Raw genomic sequence first — 26702 nt, forward strand, 5'->3', positions numbered from 1 at the left:
AGTGTGGCCTAGCATCCTGTCTGTTGTTACTTTAAGTCACCAGAAGTCTATGAGTTTTTGTCATTTTTCTGTATTGAGTTAAGAAGTTAATAAAAGGATAACTTAGCTCCTCATTTTGTCAGATTTCAAGTCTACTGAAAAGAAGGTGCTTTGAGAGCTGGAGATGTGAGTAAGAGTCCAGTGCCAGGGTAATTTTTTAATTTTTAAAAAAATAGACTTTATTTTTTTGGAACAGTTTTAGTTTTTCAGAAAAATTGAGAAGATAATACAGACAGTTCCTTTATACCCTGCACCCAGTTTCCTTTATTATTAACAGCTTACATTAGCATGGTATATTTGTTACAACTAGCCAATATTAAAAGTGTTATTAACTAAAGTCTATACTTTATGCAGATTTCCTTAGTTTTTACCTAATGTATTTTTTCTCTTTCAGGATCCCACCAGGGCCCTGTATTACAGTTAATCGTCACGTCTCCTTAGGCTCCTCTTGACTGTGACAGTTTCTCAGACTTCCCTTGTTTTGATGACCTTGGCAGTTTTGAGGAGAATTTGATCAGGTATTTTGTAGAATGTCCCTCAATTGGATTTATCTGATGTTTTTCTCATGGTTAGACTGGGGTTATGGGTTTTTAGGAGGAAGACCACAGAGGTAAAGTGCCATTCTCATTCCATTATATCAAGGGTACAATGATTTATCACTATTAATGTTGACTCTGGTCACCTGGCTGAAAATGTTTGTCAAGTTTCTCCACTGTGAAGTTACTTTTTTATTTTTTGTAAAAACTTTGTTCCATGCTGTGTTGTTTGGAAATAAGTCACTAAGTGTAGTCCACACTTAAGGAGTGGGAAGTTTTGCTCCATCTCCTTGAGGCTCTTCTACGTAAGTTACTGGGAATTCTCCATGGGAGATTGTCTCTTCTCCCCCATTTATTTATTTATTTATTTATTCAGTCATTTCTTTATGTCAGTATGGGCTTACAGATATTTGTTTTATATTTTGGGTCATAATCCAGTACTACCTTATTTATTTTGTTGCTCAAATTTTTGCTGTTTTGGCCATTGGGAGCTCTTTTGGTTGGCTTCTGTGTCACTCTGACATGCCCCCATCGTCATGGGGTGTTTTTTGGTTTTTTTTTTTCGGACACTTCCTTATTTTCTGGTACTACAAGATTCTCCAGGCTCATCCTGTATATCCCCTATCCCAGTTCTAGAATCAGCAGTTTCTCCACAAAGTCCAGATTTCTTTTATTAGAGAATGCTATTGGAAATCAAGATCTGGGTGCTAGGTGTGCTTGTTGCTACTAGAGTTTTGCTGTTTCTAGGCCTTCTTAGCTGAAATCCTGTGTATATATTACCTGTATATTTATGCATATTTATAAGTATTTCTATGCATTCATTTCTGTATATATATCAGTATTAAGGTAAACATGAGTTCATATTGATGTCTCCAGCTCTAATCCATTACTACATAGGTCATTCTAGCCTCCTCCCCTTGCTTTTCTGTAACCTCCCACTCCAACAGTGAGAAATCTGGCTCCCACCATTTACCATCCATTTACTTAATTGTTCAGTCCCAGTGTACATGTATAGTTGTATATCAGTTTTGTTAACCTGATACCCTGATGGGTAACAATATCAGAATTGTTAACCTGTACCCCCATGGGAAACAGCTTTATCAGCTAGAATACAATGCTTATGTACAGTTCCTTTTACCTTTAGTCTTACAGACTCCACTCATTTCCAAAGTTCTTTCAGTCAGCACCTTTCCCCCCATCCCCTGCAGTGATACTGTTTCATACATTTGTAATACAGTTAGATTCTGTTATATGGTCTCCATTCCTTCCTGGGACCCCCTGACTTTCTAAAGGATTTTTTAAAATTTGCATACTTTAAGGTTCATTCTTTGTATTATAAAGTTCTGTGGGTTTTGACAAGTGCATAATGTCATGTATCTACCATTACAGTATCATACAGAATAATTTCACTGCCCTAAAAATCTCCTGTGCTTCACCTATGAACCCTCCCTTCCTCCCCACAAACCTCTGGCAACCGTTGATCTTTTTACTGTCTCTATAATTTTGCCTTTTCTAGAATGTTCTTGAGATATTTTTAAAGTCACTTTCTAAAGGAAACCTTTGATTTCTCTAACCTAGATACCATTTTTTCTCCCACCACCAATTCATTCTTAATTGAACAAAATATTTCTAATAAGTAAGAATCAAGGCGTTCCCATTTCTTTTCTCAGTTACCGCTATATAAGGTCGTTCAGCTTTGTTTATCTTTTAATATCCTACCTCTTTGTTACCAACCTCGGAATTGGGAGGAGATCCCAAGTACCTTCTTCTTTTTTTTTTTTTTTTTTGTGGTACGTGGGCCTCTCACTGTTGTGGCCTCTCCCGATGCGGAGCACAGGCTCCGGACGCGCAGGCTCAGCGGCCATGGCTCACGGGCTTAGTTGCTCCGCGGCATGTGGGATCCTCCCGGACTGGGGCACGAACCCGCGTCCCCTGCATCGGCAGGCGGACTCTCAACCACTGCGCCACCAGGGAAGCCCCCAAGTACCTTTATTTTTGTTGGGGAGGTTGGTGGGGGAAGGCAGGGAGTGGCCCTGTATGGTGTGGTGCGTCCTGTATAGGTAGCAGCTGGCAAATAGATGCTCACTTGTGGGGAGGGGCATTACGCTTAAATTTTATCTGAATATGCTTCTGTTTGTTTCCGGTGGGAGGTTATACTTAACTTGAAAATTCCTTTGATGAGTGTTTTAATATGAATATTATTTTGGTCCATAGTCTCTTTTGAGAATATAACAGAATATGAGATAGATGAAGTGAATATGTGACTATTTCAAAATGGTTTCTACTGTAATGAAAATCCTGTAGGATGATAGTTTTAGAAATTATTTGGAAGGCTCTAACTTAAGGGAAATAATAACTATCATATTCCTATTTCTCACTTGTTGTTTGGTACAATCTTTACATATATGTGTGAAAAATTCTGAAATTGGAATTTTTACCCCTCCAGTAAAAGATCATTTGTTATGCTCCAATATCAGTCACTCCTTGTTGCTATTTACCTTGAAGAATTCACAGTCTGGTGCAGAAACTCTTCTTTTTCATTTTTATTTTTTTTTTGTGGTACGCGGGCCTCTCACTGTTGTGGCCTCTCCCGTCGCGGAGCACAGACTCCGGACGCGCAGGCCCAGCGGCCATGGCTCACGGGCCTAGCCGCTCCGCAGCATGTGGGATCTTCCCAGACCAGGGCACGAACCCGTGTCCCCTGCATCGGCAGGCGGACTCTCAACCACTGCGCCACCAGGGAAGCCCGAAACTCTTCTTTTTTAAAAGCAAGTTTTGGTTTAAACTTTACAGTGTCTTTAAGAGTTATGACATCATCAAAATCTTACCATGTAGCCTATAGTACAGGAGAATAATGGCTAAAGCATAGACTTCAAGTTTATGTTTTAGCTTTCTGCTTGTTAACTTTGTCACCACAGGCAAATTATTTACCCTTTCTGAGCCTTGCATTTCCTCATTTGTAAAATGTGAATGATGATATTACCTCTCCCATGGGATGATAATGGGGATTATATGAGATAAAGCACTTAGCACAGTGCCTGGTACATAGATATGGCTCAATAAGTATGCTCTAGGGGTTTCCCTGGTGGCGCAGTGGTTGAGGGTCCGCCTGCCGATGCAGGGGATGCGGGTTCGTGCCCCGGTCCGGGAGGATCCCACGTGCTGCGGAGCGGCTGGGCCCGTGAGCCATGGCCGCTGAGCCTGCACGTCCGGAGCCTGTGCTCCGCAATGGGAGAGGCCACAGCAGTGAGAGGCCCTCATACTGCAAAAAAATAAAAAAATTAAAAAGTAAGTGTGCTCTAAAATCAAAACCTCCCCTCAACAAGAAAATGGATGAAGGTTCAAAGTTTTATACTAGTGTATATGTTTCTGTTCAACAGTTACTACTTGGACCAGACCAGTCAGAAAAATGAATGATTCCTTTAGTTTTTTTATCTTAAAACTTCTCTCAAGATAAGGCTAACTTTTCTTCAAATCTGGGAAATGCTCACATCACTAAATTTGACATGCTAGCACTGGTTGTCAGCCTAAGATACTGTTGCCTCTCCTGGGGCCGTTTGGGGGTGCTCTTGGGATTTTACAGGAGGGACCAGGGTGCTGAACACCTTGTGACACATGGAGCAGGCTTGCATGTTGAATTATTGTGCCTCAAATTACCACAGCAATAGCATACTGTTGAGACACACTAGACTAGACTAATATGTACGGTACTATCTTTAAACCTCTCTTGAACACATTTCAGGTGTCACAGACCCAGCAAATATGTCAGTGAATAGAGCAAGGCCAGGCCTCCGTGTCTGGGACACGCAAGGGAGTGTAGGGACTAGGCAAGCTGGAGAGAATGTGTCCTTTCTAAACAAGTGAGCCGCGCTTCAGCTTCAGCTAGTTGTTGACTACTATTGCTAGATCTGATTTTTCAGAGAAAGGCTAGATATCCAAATTTTTATGTCATATTTTCCTATTTTAAAGTGTGGCTCAACCTTTTTTTTTTTTTTTAATATGCCAAGGCCAAACCAAACAGATTGGTGGGCTGATTTTGGCCCAGAGACCACACTGGTTTATAACCTGTGATTATTATTGTAGAAAGTGAGCTAAAGTTTTGGCAGGGGTAAACAGTCAGGGCCATAACAGCCCTGAATATTTGCTGAGCTCAGAGAAGGCTGTGGAAACAAAGCACTAGGTGTTGAGGTCATTTTCTAGAGCGTAGAGAATCATGGCATCAGAGCAGAGCTCTAGGGGAGCTTCCTCTGGTTGGAAGGAGGAATTCTGTTGAGAGAAATCCCAGCACCTGCATTTTGAGGAAGAGATCCCACTGTGCCTTATGCTGACACTCCTGAATTAGGAGGGTAGCTGCACCACTGGAGGAAGCCTTAGAGTGATTCCACTGCTAAGCATTACCATCCCAGCCCCCAGTCTCAGTACTGCCTTGAGAAATTAGGAGTCCCCGCAAAGCTAACAGGCAACGAAGGCTCAACGCTACAAAATCTCCTGGTTTATGTGGCTTTCGAACAGTGTGACATTCGTAGGGTTTATACCTTCAATATTTCTTCTTGATCTAGGGTTACTGCCTACTCAGCTCCACAGTCCACAGCTGTGGCCATCTGTGGTTTAGTGGGGGTGTTTCATGGGTGTCCCAGGAGTTTGGTCACATCCTAGCCTAGCCAGTACAGTTCAGGTGCTACTTGCTCTGGCTGGTTTTAAGGTGTCAAGTCATCACTCATCACTTTAATATTATATAAAAAGTAGCAGCCCATTATAATATTGTTAAATAACAATGTCTGTATGTATTTTGCATAGTTGTTGAATACATTAATATATATGGGCAAGAATAGATTGTATGTTTTAATATGCATCACTTTCAAATCTAATATGAGATCATATATGGCAATGTGTCATTTTAGTTGTATTCTATGGGATTAAATACAAAAATACAGTGTAGTATTTTACTGTAAAACTTTGCTTTTTTAAGAAACAGGCTGATCTTATTGGTCGGAATATTTTCTGTTTGTAAACTACCTGCTGGCTTAACCTCCCAGTGAGCAGAAAGGAAATAACTTTTTAAAAAGTATTTTAGTATTTTATAATCCTCAGAAAGTTAAATTTATTTGAGAATGTTATATACTGTGAAATACTTACAATACTTAATGATTATCCACATCATTTAGTGCTTACGTGAGTGAATGTTTGTACAGAGCAGAGTGCTAATCATTTTTAAGATCGCTGTCGTAATCCCTTGAGGAGAGTAAGTTTTTATCAGTTTAGATTCCTACTTGTTGTGAAAAGTAGGTCTACTATTAATCATCTTTTCAGATGGTAGCCGTCTTTGTGGGTGTGTAAGTTGTTGGCTTCAATTTTAAAGATGTTTTTTAATGTTTTTCCAAAGGCAAGTATTTGTAACCACTAAAAAAGAAAATGGCAACCTTTCCCCTTCAGCTCTGTTTCTTGTATGTCCGAAAACAGCTTATTTGTAAAAGGATTCTTTCCTCCCCTCTCAGCCCTCCAAATCCCACACACCTGTAACCCTCTGTTTGGATGATAAACTGATGAGGGTTTCCTGTCTTTTTTCCCCCCAGCTAGTGAAAGAAGGGTGCTCATCATCACTCTGCTGGGAATGTCCTTGATACCTACCAATGACATAGTGGAAAGAAAAGACTTTGGAGAAGGCAGGCTTGGATTTGAGTCACGATTCTGCCATATGCCCATTCTCTGAGTTTAATTTCTTCTTTGTAAAATGGAGGTAATTGTAGCCACCTTTCAGGGCATAGTTGTTCATAAATGGTAGCTGATAACAATAGTGATAAAATTAATAGTAACTTTGGTCTTAGTAGCGCCTGAGGTTCTGAAGGCTAATAAAGCTAGCCGAGAGCTAGGAACTCCCAAAAGCTCTGCAGTAACCTATGGATCCTAGGCTCTTGACATCTGAAACATCTTTGTTCTTACTGACCCTTGTCGCTTTTTCTTCTTTCTCATAAGAAGGCAAACTGTATTGCCCTTATATTTTAAAGACTTGAAATTAGGGTTGAGAAATGAATAAAAACGGTTCTTTGAAGCCACTAGGAAAGCTTGAGTTAAGACTTTGAATGCTTCAGAAACTCTTTATTGACAATGGTTAAATAGCCATCAAGTGTTCTGAATATGGTTAGTCCATCAAATATTGAGGAATCCTTTCCTGGTAGGAAAGGTGTTATTGTTTCTGTAAATAAATAAAAGCAAATTTGATCACCTAAGTTCATTCCTATCACTAAATTCAATGAATTGCATTTTGTTCATGTCACCTAGCAAATACTCATTGAACACCTAGTCTGTGCTAGGCCCTATGCCCAATTATATACCCTCAAAGGAGGTACTGAATTAGGGAATCTAAGAGTTGTAGCTCTTAGCCTCTATTTTAAATGAAAATCCTAAGCCTTAGAGCTGCCCTGACCAGTAAGGTAGTCATGACTAACTACAGGTGGCTGCTGAGCAGTTGAAACTTGACCAGTCTGAATGGAGATGTGCTGTAAATATAAAACACACACTGCACTCCAAGGACTTAGTTTGAAAAAAAATATGTAAAATATCAATGATGTTTATATTGAATTCATGTTAAAAACAAAAGTATTTTTGCTATCTTGGATTCAATAAAATATATTAGAATTAATTTCACCTGTTTCATTTTACTTTCTTAGGGTAGCTACTGGAACATTTAAAATGAATCACATTATGTTTTTATTGGACTGCACTGTAAGGCAGTGCTTCAGTGACTTGGCAAGGTTACTAGTCCAGTTAGGACTCCTGTGGCTAGTGCAAACTATAGATCAGCTTACTGTGAAAATGGCAGGTAGTGTTTGTTTTGATCAAAAAGGTGGAAAATTCAAACCTTGTTTCAGAAAAAAGTTAAATGCTAAGGACTTTAAATAGTTTACATTTTAAATTAAAGCCTAGATTGTTAAACTGTTAGAATTGCTTCGCGTTTCAGATTTGGGGTGCTTTAAAAGGGGCAAACTAGGGGCTTCCCTAGTGGTGCAGTGGTTAAGAATCCGCCTGCCAATACAGGGGACACAGGTTCGAGCCCTGGTCCAGGAAGACTCCACATGCTGCGGAGCAACTAAGCCCGTGTGCTACAACTACTGAGCCTGCGCTCCAGAGTCCGTGAGCCACAACTCCTAAAGCCTGGGTGCCTGGAGCCCGTGCTCTGCAACAAGAGAAGCCACCGCAATGAGAAGCCCGCACAGCGTAACGAAGAGTAGCTCCTGCTCACTGCAGTTAGAGAAAGCCCGCGCACAGCAACACAGACCCAATGGAGCCAAAAATAAATAAATAAAATAAATAATAATAAAAAATAAAAGGGGCAAACTAGAAAAATATACCCACTGATTCAGTAACGTAAACCTATTTTTCATTTCTCTAAGCATTCACAAGTCATTATGTAGTTGATCTCTGATTCCCCAATATTTTATTGGGAGGTGGGGTGTGCAGAAGGTAGGGGGCAAGCTTCATCTATATATTTTTCTTTCTTGCTAGCTAGACTGGTTCAGTATAATGAAATCGATTCTTCATTATTTAACAAACATTTGAGCAGGTACTAGGTCAGGTTCTGGAAATGCAGTGGTGAACAAGGGATAATCCCTGAATAGAACTACAGGCTTTCTGTTTGGTTTTTGTCTTGTTTTGGCTTTGTATTTGGAAAATAATTCTAAACTTAAAGAAGTTATAATAATAAATATAGTACAAAGAACACTATATACCCTTTATCCAGATCCATGTACTGTTAACATTTTTTCCTGTGTTCTTTTTTAAAAAATTGAGTTATAGTTGATTTACAATATTATATTAGTTTCAGGTGTATGACATAGTGATTCAAATTTTTATAGATTATACTCCGTTTATAGTTATTATAAAATATTGGCTATATTCCCTGTGCTGTACAATATATTCTTGTAGCTTATTTATTTTATACATAGTAGTTTGTTGTACTTCTTATCCCCTGCCCCTATTTTGCCCCTCTCCCCTTTCCTCTCCCCACTGGTAACTACTGCTTCATTCTCTATATATGTGAGTCTGTTTCTGTTTTGTTATATTCACTAGTTTTTTAGATTCCACATATAAGTGATAACATACATATTTCTCTTTCTCTGTCTGACTCATTTCACTAAGCATAATACCCTCTAGGTCCATCTATGTTGTTGCAAATTGCAAATTTTCTTTCTTTTTTATGGTTGAGTAGTATTCCATTATATCTATATCTATATCTATCTATCTATCTATATATCTCACATCATTTTTATCCATTCATCTTTTGATGGACACTTAGGCTATTGTACGTAATGCTGTTGTGAACGTTGGGGTGCACGTATCTTTTCAAATTAGTGTTTTTGTTTTCTTTGGATATATATCCAGGAGTGCAATTACTGGATCACATGGTAACTCTATTTTCAGCTTTCTGAGGAACCTCCATACTGTTTTCTCCAGTGGCTGTGCCAATATACATTCCCACTAACAGTGTACAAGGGTTCCCTTTTCTCTACATCCTTGCCGGCACTGGTTATTTGTTGTCTTTTTGATGATGGACATTCTGACAGGTGTGAGGTGATATCTCATTGTGGTTTTGATTTGCATTTCTTTGACGATTAGCAGTGTTGAGCATCTTTTCATGTGCCTGTTGACCATCTGCATGTCTTCTTTGGAAAATTGTCTGTTCAGGTCTTCTGTCCATTTTTTAATTGGGTTATTTGTTTCTTTGGTTGTTGGGTTGTATGAGCTCTTTGTATATGTTGGATATTAACTCCTTATCAGGCGTATCATTTGCAAATATTTTCTCCCATTCAGTAGGTTGTCTTTTTCTTTTGTCGATGGTATTCTTTGCTGTGTAAAAGCTTTTAAGTTTAATTATGTCCCATTTATGTATTTTTGTTTTTGTTTTTTGTTGCTTTAGGAGACAGATCCAGAAAATGGATCTGTCTATGATTTATGTCAAGGAGTGTTCCGCTTATGTTTTCCTCCAGGAGTTTTATGGTTTCCGGTCTTATATTTAGGTCTTTAATCCATTTTGAGTTTGTTTTTATATAGGGTGTGAGAAAATGTTCTAATTTCATTCCTTTATATGTAGCTGTCCAGTTTTCCCAGTGCCATTTATTGAAGAAACTGTATTTTCTCCTTTGTCATAGATTAATTGACCATATGTGCATGGGTTTATTTCTGGGCTCTCTGTTCAGTTCTGTTGATCTATGTGTCTGTTGCTTCCCAGGCTTTCTTTTGATTTCCATTTGCATGGAATACTTTTTTCCATTCTCTCTCTTTCAGTCTGTGTGTCTTGAAATCTGAAGTGAGTCTCTTATAGGCAGCATATATATGGTTCTTGTTTTTGTATCTGTTCGGCCATTCTGTATCTTTTGATTGGAGAATTTAGTCCATTTACATTTAAAGTAATTATTGAGGGGCTTCCCTGGTGGCGCAGTGGCTAAGAATCCGCCTGCCAATGCAGGGGACACGGGTTCGAGCCCTGATCCGGGAAGATCCCTCATGCCGTGGGGCAACTAAGCCTGTACGCCACAACTACTGAACCTGTGCTCTGGAGCCCATGCACCACAATTACTGAATCCCGCATGCCTAGAGCCTGTGATCCACACGCAACAAGAGAAGCCACCATAATGAGAAACCTATGCACCACAACTAAGAGTAGCCCCCGCTTGCCACAACTAGAGAAAGCCGGCACGCAGCAAGGAAGACACAATGCAGCCAAAAATATAAATAAATAAATAAAATGAAATAAATAAAGTAATTATTGATAGGTATATACTTACTGCCATTTTGTAAGTTGTTTTGTGGTTATTTTTCTGGTTATTTTTTGTTCCTTTTTTTTTTCCTACCCTTTGATTTGATGTCTATCTTTAGTGTTATGTTTGGATTCCTTTCTCCTTTTTGTGTTCTATCTGTTATAGATTTTTTGGTTTATGGTTACCATGAAGTTTATATATAGCTATCTATATATATACATGATTGTTTCAAGTTGCTGATCTCTTAATTTCAAATGCATTTTAACAACCCTTTATTTTTACTCGTCTCCCCCCATAATTACTGTTTTTGGCATATTATTTTACACCTTTTTGTTTTTGTATCCCTTACTGAGGATATAGATGATTTTACTACTTTTGCCTTTTGAACTTCTACTAGCTTTGTACTTGGTTGATTTACTACCTTTACTGTATATTTGCCTTTACCAATGAGCTTTTTATTTTCATAATTTTCCTTTTTTTATTGAAGTATACTTAATTTACAATGTGCTAATATCTGCTGTACAGCAAAGTGACTCAGTTATAAACATATATATTCTTTTTTATATTCTTTTCCATTATGCTTTATCCCTGGAGATTGGATATAGTTCCCTGTGCTATACAGTAGGACCTTGTTGTTTATCCATTCTAAATTTAATAGTTTGCATCTCCTAACCCCAAACTCCCTGTCCATCCCTGTCCCTCTCCCATTCCCCCTTGGCAACCACAGGTCTATTTCCTATGTCTGAGTCTGTTTTTTGTTTTTTTTGTTTTTTTCCCCAGTACTCGGGCCTCTCACTGTTGTGGCCTCTCCCGTTGCGGAGCACAGGCTCCGGACGCGCAGGCTCAGCAGCCATGGCTCATGGACCCAGCCGCTCCACGGCATGTGGGATCCTCCCAGACCGGGGCACGAACCCGTATCCCCTGCATCGGCAGGCGGACTCTCAACCACTGCACCACCAGGGAAGCCCTGAGTCTGTTTTGTAGATAGTTTCATCTGTGTCATATTTTAGATTCCTCATATACGTGATATCATATGGTATTTGTCTTTCTCTTTCTGACATATTTCACTTAGTATGATAATATCTAGTTGCATCCATGTCACTGCACATGGCATTGTTTCATTCTTTTTTATGGCTGAGTAGTATTCCATTGTATATATGTACCACATCTTCTTTACCCATTTATCTGTCAGTGGACATTAAGGTTGTTGCCATGTCTTGGCTATTGTGAACAGTGCTGCTATGAACACAGGGGTGCATGTATCTTTTTGAATTATAGTTTTGTCTGGGTATATGCCTAGGAGTGGGATTGCTGGATCATATGGTAATTCTATTTTTAGTTTTCTGAGGAACCTCCATACTGTTTTCCATAGTGGCTACACCAACTTACATTCCTACCAACATTGTAGGAGGGTTCCTTTTTCTTCACACCCTTTCCAGCATTTGTTATTTGTAGAATTTTTAATGATGGTCATTCTGACCAGTGTGAGCTGGTACCACATTGTAATTTTGATTTTCATTTCTCTGATAGTTAATGACATTGAGCATTTTTTCATGTGCCTACTGGCCATCTCTATGTCTTCTTTTTTATTTTATTTTATTTAATTAATTAATTTGGCTGTATCAGGTCTTAGTTGCGGCATGTGAGATCTTTGTTGCCTGCGGGACCTTCATTGTAGCATTTGGGATCTTTTTAGTGGCGGCATGCGAACTCTGAGTTGCAGCATGTGCGTCTAGTTCCCTGACCAGGGATCGAACGTGGGCCCCCTGCATTGGGAGTGCGGAGTCTTGGCCACTGGACCACAAGGGAAGTCCTTGTATGTCTTCTTTGGAGAAATGTCTATTAAGGTCTTCTGCCCATTTTTCAATTGGGTTGTTTGTTTTTGTTGTTGTTGAGTTGTGTGAGCTGTTTGTATATTTTGGAAGTTAAGCCCTTGTCAGTTGCATCATTTGCAAATATTTTCTCCTGTTCCGTAGGTTGTCTCTTCATTTTTTTATGGTTTCCTTTGCTGTGCAAAAGCTTGTAAATTTGATTCGGTCCCATTTGTTTATTTTTGGTTTTATTTCTATTGCCTTGGGAGACTGACCTAAGAGAACACTGATTCGATTTATGTCAGAGAATGTTTTGCCTGTGCTCTCTTCTAGGAGTTTTATGGTGTCATGTCTTATGTCTTAAGTCTTCAAGTGATTTTGAGTTTATTTTTGTGCATGGTGTGTGTGTGTGTTCTAACGTGATTGATTTACATGCAGCTGTCCAACTCTCTCAACACCACTTGCTGAACAGACTCTCTTTTCTCCACTGTATATTCTTGCCTCCTTTGTCAAAGATTAATTGACCTTAGGTGTGTGGCTTTATTTCTGGGCTCTCTGTTCAGTTCCATTGATCCGTATGTGGGGTTTTTTTGTACCAATACCATACTGTTTGGATTACTGTATGTTTGTAGTATTGTCTGAAGTCTGGGAGGGTTATGCCTCCTGCTTTGTATTTTCCCTCAGGCTTGCTTTTTCAATTCTGGGTCTTTATGTTTCCATATGAATTTTTGGATTATTTGTTCTAGTTGTGTGAAAAATGTCATGGGTAATTTGATAGGGATTGTGTTTAGTCTGTAGATTGCTTTGGGTAGTATTGCCATTTTAACAATATTAATTTTTCCAGTCCAAGAGCATGGGATATCTTTCCATTTCTTTGAATCCTCTTTAACTTCCTTTATTAATGTTTTATAGTTCTCAGTGTATAAGTCTTTCACCTCCTTGGTCAGGTTTATTCCTAGGTTTCTTTTTGGTTTTGTTTTTAGTGTGATTTTTGAAAGATACTGTTTTTTACATTCCTTTTCTGATATTTCATTGTTAGTGTAAAGAAGTGCAGCTGATTTCTGGATGTTAATCTTGTATCCTGCTACTTTGCTGAGTTCACTTATCAGATCTAGTAGTTTTTCTGTGGTGTCCTTAGGGTTTTCTATATATAGTATCATATCATCTGCATATAGTGACAGTTTTACCTCTTCCTTTCCAATCTGGATACCTTTTATTTCTTTTTCTTGTCTGATTGCTGTGGCTAGGACTTCCAGTACTATGTTGAATAGAAGAGATGAGAGTGGGCATCCTTATCTTGTTCCAGATTTTAGCGGGAAGGCTTTCAACTTTTCACTGTTGAGTATTATATTGGCTGTGGGGTTTTCATAAATGGTTTTTATTATGTTGAGGTATGTTCCCTCTATACCCACTTTGTTAAGAGTTTTTATCATGAATGGATGTTGAATTTTGTCAAATACTTTTTCTGCATCTATTGAGATGATCATGTGGTTGTTGACTTTTCTTTTGTTAATGTGATGTAGTACGTTGATTGATTTGCATATGTTGAACCATCCTTGTGAACTTGGGGTGAATCCCACTTGGTGGTGGTGTATGACCTTTTTAATATATTTTTGGATTCGGTTTGCTAATATATTGAGATTTTTTGCATCTATATTCATCAAAGTTATTGGCCTGTAATTTCTTTTTTGGTGATATCTTTGTCTGGTTTTGTTATCAGGGTGATGGTGGCTTCATAGAATGTCTTTGGGAGTGTTCCTCCCTCTTCAGTCTTTTGCAAGAGTTTGAGGATTGGTGTAAGTTCTTCCTGGTATGTTTGGAAGAATTCCCCAGTCCAGTCAACTGGTCCAGGACTTTAGTTTGTAGGGAGTTTTTTAAAATTACAGATTCTATTTCACTTCTAGTGATTGGTGTGTTCAAATCATCTGTTTCTCCTTGATTCAATTTTGGTGTGCTATATGTTTCAAGAAAGTTGTCCGTTTCTTCTAGGTTGTCACATTTGTTGATATATAATTGTTCTTGGTATTCTCTTATGGTTTTTTGTATTTCTGTGGTATCGGTTGAGATTCCTCCTTTTTCATTTCTTATTTTGTTTATTTGCGTTCTCTCTCTTTTCTTTTTGGTGAGCCTGGCCAGAGGTTTGTCAATTTTGTTTACCCTTTCAAAGAACCAGCTCTTGGTTTTCTTCATTTTTTCTATTTTTTTTAATCTCTATTTTATTTATTTCCTCTCTGATCTTTATTATTTCCTTCCTTCTGCTGACTTCAGGTTCTGTTTTGTTTTTTGGTTTTTCTTGAATTCCTGAATTTTATTTATTTTTCTACATAGCAGGTTCTTTTTAGTTATCCATTTTATACATATTAGTGTACATATGTCAATCCCAATCTCCCAATTCATCACACCACCACCACCCCCGGCCACTTTCCCCCCTTGGTGTCAGTACGTTTCTTCTCTACATCTGTGTCTCAATTTCTGCCCTGTAAACCGGTTCATCTGTACCATTTTTCTAGGTTTCACATATATGTGTTAATATACGATATTTCTTTTCCTCTTTCTGACTTACTTCACTCTGTATGACAGTCTCTAGATCCATCCACGTCTGTACAAATGACCCAGTTTCGTTACTTTTTGAGGCTAAGTAATATTCCATTGTATATATGTACCACATCTTGCTTATCCATACGTCTGTCGATGGGCATTTACGTTGCTTCCATGACCTGGCTATTGTAAATAGTGCTGCAGTGAACATTGGGGTGTATATGTCTTTTTGAATTATGGTTTTCTCTGAGTATATGTCCACTAGTGAGATTGCTGGGTCGTATGGTAATTCTATTTTTAGTTTTTTAAGGAATCTCCATACTGTTCTCCACAGTGGCTATATCAATTTATATTCCCACCAACAGTGCAAGAGGGTTCCCTTTTCTCCACACCCTCTCTAGCATTTCTTGTTTGTAGATTTTCTGATGATGCCCATTCTAACTGGTGTGAGGTGATACCTCATTGTAGTTTTGATTTGCATTTCTCTAATAATTAGTGATATTGAGCAGCTTTTCATGTGCTTCTTGGCCATCTGTACGTCTTCTTTGGAGAAATGTCCATTTAGGTCTTCTTCCCATTTTTGGATTGGGTTGTATGTTTTTTTAATATTGAGCTGCATGAGCTGGTTATATATTTTGGAGATTAATCTTTTGTCCGTTGATTCATTTGCAAATATTTTCTCCCATTCTGAAGGTTGTCTTTTTGTCTTGTTTGTGGTTTCCTTTGCTTTGCAAAAGCTTTGAAGTTTCATTAGGTCCCATTTGTTTACTTTTGTTTTTATTTCCATTGCTCTATGAGGTGGATCAAAAAAGATCTTGCTGTGATTTATGTCAAAGAGTGTTCTTCCTATGTTTTCCTCTAAGAGTTTTATAGTGTCCGGTCCTACATTTAGGTCTCTAATCCTTTTTGAGTTTATTTTTGTGTGTGGTGTTAGGGAGTGTTCTAATTTCATTCTTTTACATGTAGCTGTCCAGTTTTCCCAGCACCACTTATTGAAGAGACAGTCATTTCTCCATGGTATATCCTTGCCTCCTTTGTCATAGATTAGTTGACCATAGGTGTGTGGGTTTATCTCTGGGCTTTCTATCCTGTTCCATTGATCTATATTTCTTTTTTTGTGCCAGTACCATATTTTCTTAATTACTGTAGCTTTGTAGTATAGTCTGAAGTCAGGGAGTCTGATTCCTCCAGCTCTGTTTTTTTCCCTCAAGACTGCTTTGGCTATTTGGGGTCTTTTGTGTCTCCATACAAATTTTAAGATTTTTTGTTCAAGTTCTGTAAGAAATGCCACTGGTAATTTCACAGGGATTGCATCGAATTTGTAGATTGCTTTGGGTAGTGTAGTCATTTTCACAATATCGATTCTTCCAATCCAGGAACATGGCATATCTCTCCATCTGTTTGTATCATCTTTAATTTCTTTCATCAGTGTCTTACAGTTTTCTGCATACAGGTCTTTTGTCTCCCTAGGTAGGTTTATTCCTAGGTATTTTATTCTTTTTGTTGCAGTGGTAAATGCGAGTGTTTCCTTGATTTCTCTTTCAGATTTTTCATCATTAGTGTATAGGAATACAAGAGATTTCTGTGCATTAATTTTGTATCCTGCAACTTTACCAAATTCATTGATTAGCTCTAGGAGTTTTCTGGTAGCATCTTTAGGATTCTCTATGTATAATATCACGTCATCTGCAGACAGTGACAGTTCTACTTCTTTTCCAATTTGTATTTCTTCTTCTTCTCTGATTGCTGTGGCTAGGACTTCCAAACTGTGTTGAATAATAGTGGTGAGAGTGGACATCCTTGTCTTGTTCCTGATCTTAGAGGAAATGCTTTCAGTTTTTCACCATTGAGAATGATGTTTGCTGTGGGTTTGTCATATGTGGCCTTTATTATGTTGAGGTAGGTTCCCTCTGTGCCCACTTTCTGGAGAGTTTTTATCATAGATGGGTGTTGAATTTTGTCAAAAGCTTTTTCTGCATCTATTGAGATGATCATATGGTTTTATTCTTCAATTTGTTAATATGGTATATCACATTGATTGATTTGCGTATATTGAAGAATCCTTGCATCCCTGGGATAGATCCCACTTAATCATGGTGTGTGATCCTTTTAATATGTTGTTGGATTCTGTTTGCTAGTATTTTGTTGAGCATTTTATTTTTTTTTTGAGGATTTTTACATCTATATTCATCGGTGATATTGCTCTGTAATTTTCTTTTTTTGTAGTATCTTTGTCTGGTTTTGGTATCAGGGTGATGTTGGCCTCACAGAATGAGTTTGGGAGTGTTCCTTCCTCTGCAGTTTTTTGGAAGAGTTTGAGAAGAATGGGTGTTAGCTCTTCTCTAAATGTTTGATAGAATTCACCTGTGAAGCCATCTGGTCCTGGACTTTTGTTTGATGGAAGATTTTTAATCACACTTTTAATTTCATTACTTTGTGATTGGTCTTTTCATATTTTCTATTTCTTCCTGGGTCAGTCTTCGAAGGTTATACCTTTCTAAGAATTTGTCCATTTCTTCCAGGTTGTCCATTTTATTGGCATACAGTTGCTTGTAGTAGTCTCTTAGGATGCTTTGTATTTCTGGGGTGTCTGTTGTAACTTCTCCTTTTTCATTTCTCATTTTATTGATTTGAGTCCTCTCCCTCTTTTTCATGATGAGTCTGGCTAATGGTTTATCAATTTTGTTTATCTTCTCAAAGAACCAGCTTCTGGTTTTATTGATCTTTGATATTTTCTTTGTTTCTCTTTCATTTATTTCTGCTCTGATCTTTATGATTTCTTTCCTTCTACTAACTTTGGGTTTTGTTCTTCTTTCTCTAGTTCCTTTAGGTTTAAGGTTAGATTGTTTATTTGAGATGTTCGTTATTTCTTGAGGTAGGATTGTATTGCTGTAAACTTCCCTCTTAGAACTGCTTTTGCTGCCTCCCATAGGTTTTGGATCGTCATGTTTTCGTTGTCATTTGTCTCCAGGTATTTTTTGATTTCCTCTTTGATTTGTTCAGTGATCTCTTGGTGTTTTAGTAACATATTGTTTAGCCTCCATGTGTTTGTGTTTTTTACATTTTATTGCCTGTAATTCATTTCTAATCTCATATCGTTGTGGTCAGAAAAGATTTTTGATATGATTTCAGTTTTCTTAAATTTACTGAGGCTTGATTTGTGACCCAAGATGTGATCCATACTTGAGAATTTTCGTGCACACTTGAGAAGAAAGCATAATCTGCTGTTTTGGAGTGGAATGTCCTATAAATATCAGTTAAATCTGTCTGGTCTGTTGTGTCATTTAAAGCTTGTGTTTCCTTATTAATATTCTATTTGGATGATCTGTGCATTGGTGTAAGTGAGGTGTTAAAGTCCCCCACTATTATTGTGTTACTGTTGATTTCCTCTTTTATAGCTGTTAGCAGTTGCCTTATGTATTGACGTGCTCCTTTGTTGAGTGCATATCTATTATATTTGCAAATATAAATATATATTTATAATTGTTATATCTTCTTGGATTGATCCCTTGATCATTATGTAGTGTCTGTCCTTGTCTCTTGTAACATTCTTTATTTTAAAGTCTATTTTATCTGATATGAGTATTGCTACTCCAGCGCTCTTTTGATTTCCATTCGCATGGTGTATCTTTTTCCATACCCTCACTTTCAGTCTGTATGTGTCCCTAGGTCTGAAGTGGGTCTCTTGTAGACAGCATATGTATGGGTCTTGTTTTTGTATCCATTCAGCGAGCCTGTGTCTTTTGGTTGGAGCAGTTAATGCATTCACATTTAAGGTAATTATCGATATGTATGTTCCTATTACCATTTTCTTAATTGTTATGGGTTTGTGCTTTAGGTCCTTTTCTTCTCTTGTGTCTCCCACTTAGAGAAGTTCCTTTAGCATTTGCTGTGGTGCTGAATTCTCTTAGCTTTTGCTTGTCTGTAAACTTTTGATTTCTCCATCGAATGTGTATGAGATCCTTGCCAGGTATAGTAATCTTGGTTGTAGGTTCTTCCCTTTCATCACTTTAAATATGTCATGCCACTCTCTTCTGGCTTATAGAGTTTCTGCTGAGAAATCAGCTGTTAGCCTTATGGGAATTCCCTTGTATCTTATTTGTCGTCTTTCCCTGTTGCTTTCAGTAATTTTTCTTTGTCTTTAATTTTTGCCCATTTGATTACTGTGTCTCGGCGTGTTTCTCCTCGGGTTTATCCTGTATGGGACTCTCTGCCCTTCCTGGACTTGGATGTCTATTCCTTTCCAATGTTTAGGGAAGTATTCGACTATAATCTCTTCAGATATTTTCTCAGGTCCTTTTTCTCTCACTTCTCCTTCTGGGACCCCTATAATGTGAGTGTTGTTGCGTTAAATGTCGTCCCAGGAGGTCTCTTAGGCTGTCTTCATTTCTTTTCATTCTTTTTTCTTTATTCTGTTCCTCGGCAGTGAATTCCACCATTCTGTCTTCCAGGTCACTTATCCGTTTTTCTGCCTCAATTATTCTGCTATTGATTCCTTCTAGTGTATTTTTTATTTCAGGTATTGTATTGTTCATCTCTCTTTGTTCTTTAATTCTTCTAGGTGTTTGTTCTTTAATTCTTCTAGGTCTTTGTTAAACATTTCTTGCATCTTCTCGATCTTTGCCTTCATTCTTTTTCCGAGGTCCTGGAACATCTTCACTATCATTATTCTGAATTCCTTTTCTGGAAGGTTGCCTATCTCCACTCCATTTAGTTGTTTTTCTGGGGTTTTATCTTGTTCCTTCATCTGGTACAAAGCCCTCTGCCTTTTCATCTTGTCTATCTTTCTGTGAATGTGGTTTTTGTTCCACAGGCTACAGGATTGTAGTTCTTCTTGCTTCTGCTGTCTGCCCTCTGGTGGATGAGGCTATCTAAGAGGCTTGTGCAAGTTTCCTGATGGGAGGGACTGGTGGTAGGTAGAGCTCAGCAAAACTTTAATTCACTTGTCTGCTGATGGGTGGGGCTGGGTTCCCTCCCTGTTGGTTGTTTGGCCTGAGGCAACCCGACACTGGAGCCTACCCAGCTCTTTGGTGGGGCTAATGGTGGACTCTGGGAGGGTTCATGCCAAGGAGTACTTCCCAGAACTTCTGCTGCCAGTGTCCTTGTCCTCACAGTGGGACACAGCCACCCCCCACCTCTGTGGGAGACCCTCTGACACTAGCAGGTAGGTCTGGTTCAGTCTCCCCCAGGGTCACTGCTCCTTCCCCTGGGTCCCGATGCACACACTGCTTTATGTGTGCCATCCAAGAGTGGAGTCTCTGTTTCCCCCATTCCTGTCTTAAGTCCTGCAGTTAAATCCCACTAGCCTTCAAAGGCTGATTCTTTAGGAATTCCTCCTCTCGTTGCCGGACCCCCAGGTTGTGATTGCGCCCCTCCTACCGTCTCATTGTTGCTTCTCCTTTGTCTTTGGATGTGGGGTATCTTTTTTGGTAAGTTCCAGTGTCTTCCTATCGATGATTGTGCAGCAGTTAGTTGTGATTCCGGTGCTCTCGCAAGAGGGAGTGAGAGCACGTCCTTCTACTCTGCCATCTTGAACCAGTCCCCCCAGGTTTTGTTTGTTCTTTTTCTAAATCTTTTAGGTGGTAGGTTAGGTTGTTTATTTGAGATTTTTCTTGTTTTTTGAGGAAGGCCTGTATCCCTATGAACTTCCCTTAGGAACTGCTTTTGCTGTATCCCAAAGATTTTGTATGATTGTGTTTTTATTGTCATTTGTCTCAAGGTATTTTTTAATTTTGTTTTTTATTTTGTCATTGACTCATTGGTTTTTGTTTTTGGTATTTTTAAATTAATTAATTTATTTATTTTTGGCTGTTTTGGGTCTTCGTTGCTGTGCACAGGCTTTCTCTAGTTGCAGCAAGTGGGGGCTACTCTTTGTTGCGTTGTGCAGGCTTCTCATTGCGGTGGCTTCTCTTTGTTGCACAGCACGGGCTCTAGGCGCATGGGCTTCAGTAGTTGTGGTGTGTGGGCTCAGTAGTTGTGGCTCGCAGGCTTTAGAGTGCAGGCTCAGTAGTTGTGGTGCACGGGCTTAGTTGCTCCACGGCATGTGGGATCTTCCCAGACCAGGGATCAAATCCGTGTCCCCTGCATTGGCAGGCAGATTCTTAACCACTGCACCATCAAGGAAGTCCCGACTCATTGGTTTTTTTAGTAGCATGTTGTTTAGTTTCCATGTAGTCTTTTTTTGGTCATTTCTTCTCTTGCGGTTTTTTTCTAGTTTCATGCCATTGTGGTCAGAGAAGATGCTAGAAACAATTTCTGTACTCTTCACTTTGTTGAGGTTAGTTTTGTGCCCTGGTATGTGCCCAGTCCTAGAAAATGTTCCATGTGTACTTGAAAAGAATGTGTATTCTGTTTTTTTGGATGTAATGTCCTGAAAATATCAATTAAGTCTAACTGTTGTATCATTTAGGATCTCTGTCGCCTTATTGATTTTTCTCTCTAGAAGATGTGTCCATTGATAATGTGTGGGGTGTTAAAGTCTCCTACTGTTATTGTATTCCCTTCAATTTCTCCATTTATGTTGGTTAGTATTTGTTTTATGTGTTTGGGTGCTCCTATATTAGGTGCATATGTGTTCACGAGTGGAAGATCCTCTTCTTGTGTTGATTCTTTTATCATTATGTAGTATCCTTCTTTATCTTTCTTTATGGCCTTTGTTTTAAAGTTTATTTTGTCTGATATGAGTATTGCGACTCCTGCTTTCTTGTCATTTCCGTTTGCATGAAATATTTTTCTCCATCCTCTCACTTTCAATCTCTGTGTCCTTTGCCCTAAGGTGGGTCTCTTACAGGCAGCATATTGTAGGCTGCTGTTTTTTTATCCAGTCTGCCACCCTATGTCTTTTGATTGGAGCATTCAGTCCTTTGACATTTAAGGTAATTATTGATACATATGTGTTTATTGCCATTTTAACCCTTGTTTTCCAGTGGATTCTATGTTTCTTCTTTGTTCCTATCTTTTTCTTTCTGTTTTTCTTTTTGTGGTTTGATTTTTTGCTTGTGTTCTCTTCTTTTTGGTTTTTGTGAACCTATTGTATGTTTTTGATTTGTGGTTGCCCTGTTTTTCAGGTATGTTAATCCCTTCCTATATCTGCTTCTTTTCAACTGATAGTCATATAAGCTCAAACACATTCTAAGAAAAAAAAAAGAATCTACATTTTTTAACTCTCTTTCCCCACATTTTATGATTCTGATGTCCTTTTTTACATCTTCATGTTTACCCTTTTGCCGTTCCTTCTGTTTATCAACACTTTCACAAGTAGGTTTTTTTCCCCCTTTTTGATCTGTATACTGGCTTATTTAAGTAATTTAGTTTCCAATTGTGATTTACTCCTTCCTAATATCTTCTTACTTCTTTTCTATTTAGAGAAGACCTTTCATTATTTCTTTTAGGTAGGTTTAGTATTGCTGTATTCTTTTAGTTTTTGCTTGTCTGAGAAATTCTTTATCTCACCTCTTATTCTCAGTGATAATCGTGGTGGGTAGAGTATTCTAGGCTGCAGGTTTTTCTCTTTCAAAACTTTGAATATATTTTGCCACTCCCTTCTGGCCTGCAGTGTTTCTGTTGAGAAATCAGCTGATAGCCTTATGGGGGTTCCCTTGTAATTGACTCTTTGTTTTTCTCTTGCTGCCTTTAGAATCCTCTCTTGAACTTTGGCCATCTTTATTACAATATGTCTTGGTGTAGGTTTGTTTGGGTTCATCTTGTTTGAGACCCTCTGTGCTTCCTATAGCTGGATATTTGGTTCCTTCTTTAGGTTTGGGAAGTTTTCAGCCATAATTTCTTCAAATACATTTTCAATCCCCGTTTCTCTTTCTTCTCCTTTTGGAATCCCTATTATGCGTAGATTGGCATGTTTATGTTATCCCATAGGTCTCTTATATTGTTTTCTTTTTGTGTGCCGTTTTGATTAATTTCCATTTTTCTATCTTCTAGATTGCTTATTCTTTCTCCTGCAATATTCATTCTGCTATTCATTGCTTTTAGTTCAGCTTTTGTCTTGGCAGATGAATTTTCTAATTTTTCTTGGCTCCTTCTTATAGTTTCTCGGTCCTTTTTACAGTAATCTGCATTTCTGTTGATAGCCTTTCTTCATTCCTTTGGTATTTTTCTTACCTCTTTTTTTGAACTCAGTGTCTGTTAGACTGAAGAGGACTGTTTCATTGTTTGTTCTTTCAGGGGAATTCTCTTGGACTTTTAAGTGGGAGTAGTTCCTCTGCTTCTTCATTTTGCTTATATTTCTCTTACTCTGTGCGTTTAGGAGAACAATTATCTCCTGTAATCTTGGAGGTCTGTTTCTATGTGGGAGTGTCCCCGTGAAGCTTGTGTGGGTTTAATATTGTTTTGGCGTGAGGGCTGCTTTTGCTTTGGATGCTTGCTGTCTCTTTCCTCAGTATGTGCTAGCTGTTATTCCCTTGATGGGGGTGTGAAGGTGAGTGGCCTGCGCATGCTCCCAGGAATGCGGGGACAGTGGTTGGTGTCTGTTCACAGAATTCTCGGTAGTGGCAGCAATCAGCACCCACCTCTCGAGTCTGATGTGGCAGCTGTGGCTCGTGCCCACCCCAGAGCTTGTGCAGGCAGTGCCCTATTGCCTGATAGTACACACGGAGAAAGAAGCTCCTATGGTGGTCCTGCCCCTTTCCTTGCGTGCCCCCCAACAATAGCACCTTGCCTCTGTGGCAGGCCCAGTCTTCTTCCCATACTCCCTTGGTTGTGGCACATCACACCCTAGCCCTCTCAGGCTGTCTCCACACAGCCAACCTGAGTCCTCTCCCCAAGTCTGACCTCCGAATTGCGAGCCTCAGCACCCAGCCCCTGCCTGCCCCAGTGTACGAGCGTCTCAGGCTGGGGAGTGCTGGGTGTTGGCACTGACCGTCTTTGCAGGTCTCACTCCACTTTGCCTTCTGCAAACTGGTTTCTCCACTCTCTTCTGAGGCTCCGAAGCTCTGCTTCTGTCCCAGATGATCTTCCCGCCAGTGAGGGGACTTCCCAATGTTTGGAAACAATTCCTCTTTCACAGCTCCCTCCCAGGGGCTCAGGATCCCTCCTGATTCCGTTCTCTCTCTCTTTTGTTTTTTTTTTCTTTTTTAGTTTTGTCCTACTCAGTTACATGGAGATTTTCTTGTCCTTTTGGAAGTCTGAGGTCTTCTGCCAGAGTTCAGTAGATGTTCTGTGATAATCGTTCAGCATGTAGATGTATTTTTGATGTATTTTTGGGAGAAGGTGAGATCCACGTCCTACTCCTCTGCCCATCTTGATCCGATCCCATCTTTTCATAATTTTCACATTTCTAGATGTGGCCTTTTCTTTTTCTCTTAGAGAAGGCCCTTTAATGTTTCTTGTAAAGCTGGTTTGGTAGTACTGAACTCTTTTTTAGCTTTCGCTTGTCTGTAAAACTTTTGATCTCTCCATTAAACGTGAATGAGAGGCTTGCCGAGTAGAGTATTCTTGGTTGTAGGTTTTTTCCTCTCGTCACTTTAAATACATCATGCCACTTGCTTTTGGCCTGCAGAGTTTCTGCTGAAAAAACAGCTCATAGCTTTACTGGAGTTCCCTTGTATGTAACTTCTTGCTTTTTCCATGCTGCTTTTAATATTCTATCCTTGTCTGTGATTTTTGCCAGTTTAATTTCATTGTGTCATGGTGTGACCTCTGTGGGTTCATCCAGTTTGGGACTCTTTGCTTCCTGGATCTGGATATCTATTTCCTTTCCCAGGTTAGGGAAGTTTCCAGCTGTTACATCTTCAAATATGTTCTCTGCCCCTTTCCCTCTGTCTTATCCTTCTGGGACCTTTATAATACGAATGTTAGTATGCTTCATGATATCTTAGGAGTCCGTTAAACTGTCGTCATTTCTTTGTATTCTTTTTTTTTTCTTTAAATCTGTTCAGCTCAGTGATTTCCACTGCTCTGTCTTCTGGTTCGCTGATCCATTCCTCTGTATCATTTAGTCTACTACTGATTTCTTCTAGTGTTTTTTTTTTTTTTTTTTTTGCGGTATATGGGCCTCTCACTGTTGTGGCCTCTCCCGTTGCGGAGCACAGGCTCCGGACGCACAGGCTCAGCGGCCATGGCTCACGGGCCCAGCCGCTCCGCGGCATGTGGGATCTTCCTGGACCGGGGAACGAACCCGTGTTCCCTGCATTGGCAGGCGGACTCTCAACCACTGCGCCACTAGGGAAGCCCTTCTAGTGTATTTTTCATTTCAGTTACTGTAGTCTTCATTTCTGTTTGTGGTTCTTTATGTATTCTAACTCTTTGTTAAACTTCTCACTGTGTTCATCCGTTCTTCCCCCAATTCTTTGATTAACTTTATGGTCAGTACCTTGAACTCTTTATCAGGTAGATGGTTTATTTCCACTTCATTTAGTTTTTCTTCTGGGGTTTTATCTTTTTCCTTTGATTGGAACATGTTGCTCTGTTGACTGCCATTTTTATTTCTGTGTATCTGGTAGATGGGTTATATTTCCCAACCTTGGAGAAGTAGCCTTTTGTAGGAGACATCCTAAGTGTTCCAGCAGTGCACTCCCCTCTGGTTACCAGAGCTGTTATTCTCTAGGGGTGTGGGCTGTGTGGGTCCTTCTGTTGTGGCAGGCTGACTATGTCACTTTGCTAGGTGTGGCTGGCTCCTGGTCTGGTTGGGCACCAGGTCCTGCTTTGTGCAGTGGTTGCCAGCTGCTGGTTGGGTGGGCCAGGTCACGAGGCAACTGGCTACAGAAACCCAGGTGTTCTAGAGCTAGTGCTGGCTTACTGGTGGGCAGACCCGTGTTCAGGGGTGGGTAGCTGTGGGCCCGGGGTTCCCAGATCTAGTGTCAACCTGCTGGTAAGTAGGGCCGGTTCTTGACTCGGCTGGCTGCAGGTTCCGTGGTGTCCAAAGCTGGTGCTGGCACACTGGCGAGTGGGGCTGGATCCCAGCGTGGCTGGCTGAGGGGCTCAAGTTGTCTAAGAGCTGTTGTTGACCTGATGGTGGGTGGGGAAGGGGCCTGGTGGGTCCTGTGGCTACTGCTGCTCTGTTGGTAGGTGGGGCTGCATCCCCACCTGGTTAGTTGCTTGGCCTGAGGCATCCCAGTACTGGTGCCTACAGGCATGTGGGCAGGGACTCTGTGGGATCCTGAGGCTCATAAGCTAGATGGAGGATTCCAAAGTGATGCTTGCCAACAGCAGTGTCTATATGGTAGAACAAGCTCCCCCAAATGACTGCCACCAGTGTCTGTGTCCCCAGGGTGAGTGCCAATTGCCTCCTGCCTCTCTGGGAGACTCTTCAAGGTCAGCAGGTGGGTCTGACCCAGGCTCCTTTCAAATTACTGTTTCTGCCCTGGTTTCTGGAGCATGTGAGATTTTGTGTGTGCCCTTAAGAGTGGAGTCTCTGTTTCCCACTGCCCTTGGTTCTCTGGAAGGAAAGCCCTGCTGGCCTTCAAAGCCAAATGTTCTGGTGGCTCGTCTTCCCAGTGCAGGATGACAGGGCTGGGGAGCCCCATGTGGAGTTCAGACCCCTTCCTTGGGGAGGACTTCTGCAGTTGTAATTCTCCTCCTGTATGTGGGTTGCCCACCTGGGGGTTCGGGTCTTGAGTATACTGCAACTCTACCTCTTCTACTCATCTTGTTGTGGTTTTTTCTTTATATCTTTAGTTGTAGATCTTTTCTGGTAGATTCCTGACTTTCTTATCAATAGTTGCTCTGTAAATAGTTGTAATTTTGGTGTGCCCATGAGAGGAGGTGAGCTCAGGGCCTTCCTACTCTGCCATCTTGTTGTAAGTCCTTTTCCTTTGCGCTTTTGTAACTTGCTCCCTCTTTCTGTGCACATGTGTGTGTGTGCATGTTTGTATATATGCACACATATACATATATTTGATTGTTTCTCCTGAACCATTTGAAAGTAAAGTTGCCCTTTACTCCTAAATGCTTCATTGCCTAATTCCTAAAAATAGGGATATTCTCGTATATAACCACAGCACAATTACCAAGTCAGTAAATTGATTAAATTCAATAAGTTTAACATTGGTAGAATACTTTTCCTAATGTAC

At 39.7% G+C, this 26702-nt stretch overlaps 1 protein-coding gene across 2 annotated transcripts in view; it reads left to right on the top strand.

Moving 5' to 3' along the window:
* The first annotated feature begins 432 nt into the window (after nucleotides 1–432).
* The window catches only part of TAB3 (TGF-beta activated kinase 1 (MAP3K7) binding protein 3), a 57739-nt gene continuing 31469 nt past the window's right edge, over nucleotides 433–26702 (top strand). For both annotated transcript variants that reach the window (XR_009538534.1, XM_060138350.1), the window contains exon 1: nucleotides 433–557. The gene's annotated coding sequence lies outside the window, so the exon portion shown is untranslated. The remainder of the gene's footprint in view (nucleotides 558–26702) is intronic.

Source organism: Lagenorhynchus albirostris, chromosome X (assembly GCF_949774975.1).
Source record: "Lagenorhynchus albirostris chromosome X, mLagAlb1.1, whole genome shotgun sequence".
Classification (NCBI taxonomy): Eukaryota; Metazoa; Chordata; class Mammalia; order Artiodactyla; family Delphinidae; genus Lagenorhynchus; species Lagenorhynchus albirostris.